The following is an 8,222-nucleotide window of genomic DNA, read 5'->3' on the forward strand; positions in this document are numbered from 1 at the left end:
CAACGAATGCACAATCTGAAAAAGGTGTTGGGGAGTTTCCAACAGATAAAAGAACAATAGGGTTTCATATATGGTTACCTCTCATAAGAGTTGGTTACCTCTCATGAGAGTTACCCATAATTAATTCTCACAAAAACAACCCAAGATAGATAAAGGAATATCTCGTTAGTATTTCAAAATAAAGGATGGAATTAGGAAGGGTCTACTAATGAGAGAAAACAAGGTTCTCAATTAAAGTGAAGGGAAACAAATTCAAATCATACAATTAGGGATTTAATGGGCCTAACTTCAATATTTTTGGATGGGCTTCTTTCAATACATCGTACTACTTACCTAGTATGGAGGGAAGTCTTCAAACTAGGTCCAACTAAGCTTTAGGTCCATCAACCAAGTTCTTCTTCACAAATAAATAGTTCAACACCAAATCAAGTAAGGTTTCCATAAGGAAACACCATCATCAATATCCATGGGTTTTGGGTCAAACACCATATCTTCTACTGAGATGGCCCACAAAGACATCTTCCTAAGATTTTCAAAGATAGAAAAACTGAAATCACGGTCAAACTTCAAAGTCAACATTAAATAAAACCCGACTTCACGCAAAACAGATCGGGTTTCCGGGCTAGATTTGGGCTGGGTGTCACATTCTCCCCCCCTTAAAATAATTTCGTCCTCGAAATTCGGAGAGTACTTGGTTTTCAAAGGAATGGAGATACATTGCTTTTATCTTGACTTTCTTCCCCCAAAAACAACGGAAAACAAATAATTTTTTTTTTTTTTTTTTTTTTTTTTTTGTTTGAAATTAACGGAGAAAATCTAACATGCTTTGAAATCAAATCGAAAGTATAATCATGGCTTCATGAAGATTTCACAAGGATCATGGCGAAGATCAATATGAAGATCATAAAACCATAAGAATGAAAGGAGGTTGTAGAAGAGATGGTTGCAAGAACGCGGCATCTTCTTCATAGCCTCAGTCACAAAGAATAAAACATAGTAAAAGTAAATCAATACAACACAAGAGAGATTATTAATCTTTGATTGAAGAATAGGAGATGAAAATTTTGAAGTCTTGAAACAATTAGGAGGAAATAACAATTCAGGAAGATCACACTTGATTTATCTTCGAAATCATCATGTGGAGAATTCACAAGGTTATAGAGTATATGGAGATCCACTTTAGAACAGCAAGGATAGAAGGATCAGTCGTGGGAATGATTTAAGATCACCCTCCTATCAAAAGGAGATAGAAGGCATTAAAAAAATAGAAGAGAGAATAGGTTAGCTTCGGGGTAAACTTCCACCAAACGAAACTAGGTAACTTATACGGCAGAGAAATAAATCGAACAATGCATATGGTATGTATGCATTTGGCACAGCAGCAAGGTTAGGATTAGTTGGGATTTCCAAATCTTTACAAGGGGATGGAAAGTACAACGAAAATAGATCCAATAGGTACAGAACATTGGACTCTTGGCTGACTTCTTAAACAGCTAAGAGGAATTCAAAACAAAGCAGATGATAAGAATGCGAGAGATGTAAAGGTGACAAATCGAACGAAGATAGGAACAAAGACTACGAATAACGAACATAAAGAAAAGTTTTCTAGGCTTCCCAAAAGATTATAGGGTTTCCAAGGTCTTCCACATCACAGAACACACAAGCAGAGATTATACGAGGATAAGAAAGCAATAGTCAAAACTTCAGATCAGATTTAGGCTCAGGATGAAGATGATGATGATGAGGGTATGTAATGATAAGGACGAGGATACTGAGGATGAGAATGAGCACTAGGATGAGGCTCAGGATTAGGAGATTCAAGAAGATGAGGAGGAAACTATTCCAGCTCGACAGTTTGAGGTGAGAGGTCCATCAAATTCAACTTTCGAGGCATCGGGTGTGGTTTCTCAGTTGTCAACGATAACTTCCACACAAGAAAGGATAGAGACTCAACAGGAGAGGATGGAGACACACATATACATTATAGAAGATTGACTGACATGACAAGAGGAGGAGTCTCAAACTATGAAAGATCAGCTTGATTCTCAGAAACGATTACCTAGACAGGCAGTTCTAGGAATTCCTTTTATGTCAACACAGATGTATTCACTTTCAGAATTGTAAACCTAAGTGATTAGTGAAGTTAAATTTGTATCACTTGTGTTATTGTATATTATGCTTTTCTTTTGTTGCATTAATAATTGTTCAATGTTTAGTTATGACTCATAACGACCACTCACAACCATTACTCCCAACGACAACTTAAAACAACAACTCCCGACTCGGACTCGTATGACAACACATGACGACAACACGACTCAGACTCATACGACAACACATGATGACAACATGACTCAGACTCATATGACGACTTACTCCCAACAACATCTCACAACCAAACTCACTCACAAGGACAACTCATGACTCAACACACATACTCAATAACTGACAACTCAACTTTAACCCATGACTACTACCCAAGTACAAGTCATAAATTTTAATTATTGTGCATTATTCAAACTTGTGTATTATGCTTCATTTATTCAAGTTTCTAATCCAAGGTTCTCTATTATTCACCTCTAAGACGACTTGAGTCACTTCGGATCTATGACTCGGATTGCTCATCTAATACTTGTATTAACTATTATTGACTTCGTAAAACCAAGGCTCCGATACCACTCTGTCACACCCGCCCGCAGGCCCGGTTAACCGCCCGACAACCCGCGGATGTGAACCGTCACAGGATCCATGGTTTTAGTCTATCAATAATAATAAATACAAATACAGATAATCAAGAGCAAGAAAAGTGCAATAATCAATAAAAAGGTTACAGGAGTCCAAATACTCCAATAAAAATCCAAGAACGAACGAAAGAAGGAAGATCCAGAATCAAAAGTAATATCGAGTTCAGCGGAAGCAAAATAAGTAACTAAATAGTCTTCATCTTCAGGAGGCTTCATGCTCTGCAAGTTCATGTATCACTGTCTGTGCCACATCATCTTCAAACGAGAAGGCTCTTTCATACGAATCATCTCCAACTTCTGACGTTGTGCAACCATCTGTACAGAGTTTATATAATACATACAATGAAAGGAATGAGTTCCAACGAACTCGATAAGGAACAAGCAATTCTCATATATATGTCAATACAATCCACGAATGCACATATGAAATGATATGGATGATATGCAGAAATATGAATGCTACTAAGATCTAACTATGCAAGTCTCTAATGGTTGACATGCTTTAAGATATACACCAGCCCTCCTTTGGGTAAGTCTCATCACTCTGATCCGGCAAGGACTGGTTACCTCTGTAGGGATCCTGGGCAAAGGGGTAAATCCACACCTGGCTCTCAAACCATGGCTGGGGGTTAAGTCAACACTCTCTCACCACGACCATTGGCAATGAGTACCGGCGCATGTCGGGGTTTCTAATCCAATGCAAGGTCATAATGGTAACATACTATATGAAGTCCAGATACTTCCCCTATGGCACCAACCAACTCGGTTCAGTATCCTTCGCAACCTAGGAGTAAGAATCCTCACGGACTGGCTACCTCTGTTGGACTCCACTCCTTAACCCTATGGTCATCCACATATTATTGGGGCGGATGCTCTCATGACTCCTCGCGACACCCGGTCCGCTCCTTGGACGTCCATGAGCCCAACCCTAACATATGCAACCCTACCATTACATGACCAATAGTGGACCACTGAGTCTCCGCACGGACTGGTTACCGCTGTTGGATGAAACATAGTCACGTCACCATTGTCACGGGTCACCCGGCTTCAATTCCCCTGCCGAAAGGGTAATAGCATGTGGGGTACCTAGCCATGCAATTCTAGACTCCCTAAGTATGTCATCAAGTAATCATGATAGTCTTGGAGACATCAGCAGGCATGTGTCCCGTTCCACGACCTTCGATATCCCAAGCCAAGATATCCCAATGGAATACCCCTTCCATCACAATCACACTACATCACTCTTTATCATATCATGAACAGTCGTGCAATATCATAAAAGATGAAGTACATCAAAGAACACCACAAACAACAAGTGTACAATAAGATTCACATTCTTTATACAATTACAGCAAGTTACATGATCAAAGAATAGTAAATAGAACAACAGAATCATCATGTATATGTAATTGCATATAAATAAGAATGCATGTCCTTACCTGTAATTTAGTAGAAGTCCTCTAACTTGCAATCCAAAAACAATTATAAGACTTTTATTTGAAACAGAGAACACCTAGGCATAGGGTTACAAGAATGTATAAGTCACATAAACCAAATTGAATCAAAACCGAAATCTATTTGGTCACTGTTTACCAGCCGGTCGCTTGTGCCGGTCGCTTAGGTAAAGCGACCGCCACTAGTGACCGCCCCAAAAACAGTGAGCTTCAATCCGAAACTCAGGCTTCTGATTACTCGATTTCAATCCGGTTTTCGAGTAATCTCATCCTAAGTCTCGAATTAAACACTCCCAAAGACAAAAGGGTAAGAGAAAGCAATCCCCTATCATCAGTGGATTATCCCTAACCCTCTCCTTTATTGAATTTTCCATCTCACAGAAGCAGGGTTCTGTTTATGGTTATTCCATCTCACGCAGATAAAAAAAAAGGGTAAAGAATAACCAAGGGGTAATCACAGGTGACGAGGAAAAAGGGTAAAACCAAACTAACGGAGATAAGAGAGTAGAGAACGAAGGGTTAGTTCAATACCTCACACCGGAAAGCCGAGAAGAAGAGAACCGATCCTCCAAACCACCGTCGTACTCCGGAGACTCTTTCGGATCTTCCCCGCAGCCGTCTTAACTCCCAAATAAGAAATAACGAATAAAGTAATCGTTAAAGAGACGGAGTTTGCCTTTTATAGAAGTGCGGGGGCAAAATAGGGCAAAATCCCCGAAAACAGACCGGGCGGTCGCTTGGGCCGGTCGCTTAGGTTAAGCGACCGCCACTAGTAACCGCCCCCATGAAATTTGTCATACAAGGGTGCTTTGCTCATGGGGTTGAAGACCAAGTACAACCAAACCCAAATGAAGACATGGGGGAGATCATAGTCCGAAAAATCAATCATAATAGGTTTGTAACAAAGAGGTTAGGGTTTCATCATAACATATGGCTCATGAAAAGGTTATGATCACGGAAAGAGAGGGAATGATTGTTATCAAGAAAATAACAAGAAATCATAGGAAATCTAGTTTATGTTAATAGAAACATTACCCATGAGGTTTCCCTCACATGGAAGGTTACAAGAGGTTTCCCGGAAAGATCATTCAAGGGTTAGGGTTTCAAGGAATTTATTTGGCTAGGGTTAAGATCATGATGATGATCATAGATCTCAAAGAATAGAATGAGATCATGGAATAGATGGTTGCAAGAATGCATCATCTTCTTCCTGATCTCAAACAAGAACAAGAACGAAGAAAGAATAATTAGAAATCCTAATTAGGTTAAACATGGATCATGAATAAAATATAGTGATCAAGTTTAGGTTAACACAAATATCACCCAAGGGAAAGAGAAACAACGAATGCACAATCTGAAAAAGGTGTTGGGGAGTTTCCAACAGATAAAAGAACAATAGGGTTTCATATATGGTTACCTCTCATAAGAGTTGGTTACCTCTCATGAGAGTTACCCATAATTAATTCTCACAAAAACAACCCAAGATAGATAAAGGAATATCTCATTAGTATTTCAAAATAAAGGATGGAATTAGGAAGGGTCTACTAATGAGAGAAAACAAGGTTCTCAATTAAAGTGAAGGGAAACAAATTCAAATCATACAATTAGGGATTTAATGGGCCTAACTTCAATATTTTTGGATGGGCTTCTTTCAATACATCGTACTACTTACCTAGTATGGAGGGAAGTCTTCAAACTAGGTCCAACTAAGCTTTAGGTCCATCAACCAAGTTCTTCTTCACAAATAAATAGTTCAACACCAAATCAAGTAAGGTTTCCATAAGGAAACACCATCATCAATATCCATGGGTTTTGGGTCAAACACCATATCTTCTACTGAGATGGCCCACAAAGACATCTTCCTAAGATTTTCAAAGATAGAAAAACTGAAATCACGGTCAAACTTCAAAGTCAACATTAAATAAAACCCGACTTCACGCAAAACAGATCGGGTTTCCGGGCTAGATTTGGGCTGGGTGTCACACAAGGTACTAGCAATCACGAAGATTACGGTGAAAATCCCCCGTGTGATCATGTTGTGTACCAATATTAGCCCTACCTTGGAGTGGAAGCGGCCATGTTTAGTTTCTTTAGTTTAGTATATAAAGATACACTTTATAAGATAGAAGAAACCTTTGTTTAGTTTGATTGTTTCTTTTCTTTCTTTCTTTTGAGAATCAGTTGTAATTTTTCCTTTTTAGTTTCGAGCTACATTTCTACTGTGATATGTGGAGTGATTTTTCGCACTCTACATTTTGATTATTATATATTGGTATCATTCTTTCTGGCACTCGATTATATTGTTATTTTTTGCTTCTTATCTTGATCTCTTGTTTATATAATATTACATTGATTTTATCTTGTTCATGATTATGTTATTGTGTATGTGGGAAGATGATTTTCTTGATACTTGCTCTTCGGGGCTATGGATCACACACTCAGGTATGCCAGGTAGAGTACTAGCTGGGTGGATGTTACATATGGAGCTTAGTAATCTGTTCTCTATCCCCTCTTGATTATCTTTTGCACCTCAGGGGGAAACCGAAGCTTTAAAAGAAGCCTTGTTAGTGGCACAGGACCTAGGATGGACTGAGATTCGGATTGAGACGGATTGTGAAAGCCTGATTTTGTTGCTCAATAGTCAGGAGCTAGGAGCCATGAGGAGGTCCCCAGATCACGATCATGGTGGAGGATATCTTGTGGCTTAAGAATGATTTTGTTTCTTGTTAGTTTGTCTATATTTCGAGGGAGTTTAATGGCTCTCCCACTCCTTAGCTTGGAGGGATCTCATTATGTTGAGTGGAGTGGAGTGATCCATTTCCAGTCCATGGGTCCAGGAGGTGCTGACTCCTGGGCTCGTATGTTATTCTCGTGTTTCTTACAAAGAAAAGAAAAAAAGGGGAAAAATGAAAGAAAGAAAGAAAGTGACTAAATGTAATTTAATTGTAAGTCACTTATGGGAGTTTTGGCCCAAGTTAAGGGACGTATTGGAAAAAGACCTTTACAAACAAAAACCGCAAATCTCAATCGCTCGCTTTCCACCTCCGATTTAGAATTTAGACTTCGAATCAGAGAATCAGTCTCGTTAATTTCCAGCTCCGGCAATATTTCTCTATCGAGCACTCGATCATTGGTTTGCAGCACCGGCGATCTTTCTCTCACGCTCTCTCGTGATAAGAGAAGAAGCACAAATGATTCCTCGGCTCTATTGTTGCTGACATTATCTTTGGAATCTTGATCTCTCCCACCTACGATTACCTTGCTGTGCTTGTTGCTGCAACTCCTATTTTCTCCGGTAAGTTTTCCCCCCGCCCCTCCCCCCATTTTAATTCTTCTTCCCCTCTTCTGATCTCGAATGTTCTCAGCTTTATTTATTTATTTTTCTTTCTGTCTTCTGATTGTTTTAGTTATTTTTCTGCTCAGCTTCCTACTCCAGTAATTCTAGCAAACACAAGCGAAGCTCTCGTTATTTTTCTTTGGTAAGTCCACTGCTTCTTTTTTACGGTTCTTTTCTCTATTCTCTTTTATTTTGTTTTTTTGGGTAGTGGTGAGGTGACCGGTTGTAATTCTCTTGTATTTGATAATCTTCAAATCAAATTGTGGACTGTTAGAATAAATCATATTCGCTCAATGCTGGTGCTATTATTCATTCTCTTTGCTTTAGTCCGAATAGGTATTGAATTTGTGCTGCAACGTAGGAGAGTGTTAAGATTTGGGATTTGGAGAGCAAAGACCATCGTTCAGGACTTTAAAACCAGATAGTCCCTCTAGCAAAAACCAGGTATATTTTTTGTTAGTGACATTTTAACTTTTTTTTTTTTTTTTTTTTTTTTTTTTTTTGCCCTGTTGAGATTACATGTTTGGCTTCCATTACTTTTAATATCTGGCTCTAGGCCCCCCAAACGCATTCTTGACATTTTCCTTTACGTTGGAAGCTGTTGAAATATATTCTTTTAGCCTTATGTTTGTTTGTTTGTTTTTTTTTTTTTTTTTTGTTTTTTTTTTCCTACATTTTTTTCTGGTA

General features: G+C 38.7%; 1 long non-coding RNA gene across 2 annotated transcripts; it reads left to right on the forward strand.

Annotated features, from left to right (window-relative positions):
- The first annotated feature begins 7,213 nt into the window (after positions 1 to 7,213).
- Positions 7,214 to 7,974, forward strand: LOC148998853 (uncharacterized). Of its 2 annotated transcripts, none has more exons than XR_016171095.1 (3): positions 7,214 to 7,493; positions 7,622 to 7,677; positions 7,863 to 7,974. It is a non-coding gene; the product is annotated as an uncharacterized LOC148998853 (long non-coding RNA). The 2 variants fall into 2 exon arrangements; XR_016171094.1 differs by having other exon boundaries at positions 7,872 to 7,974.
- Positions 7,975 to 8,222: the final 248 nt, after the last annotated feature.

Source organism: Hakea prostrata, unplaced genomic scaffold (genome assembly GCF_041222555.1).
Source record: "Hakea prostrata isolate BN-2017 unplaced genomic scaffold, UWA_Hpros_2 contig_109, whole genome shotgun sequence".
Taxonomy (NCBI): domain Eukaryota; kingdom Viridiplantae; phylum Streptophyta; class Magnoliopsida; order Proteales; family Proteaceae; genus Hakea; species Hakea prostrata.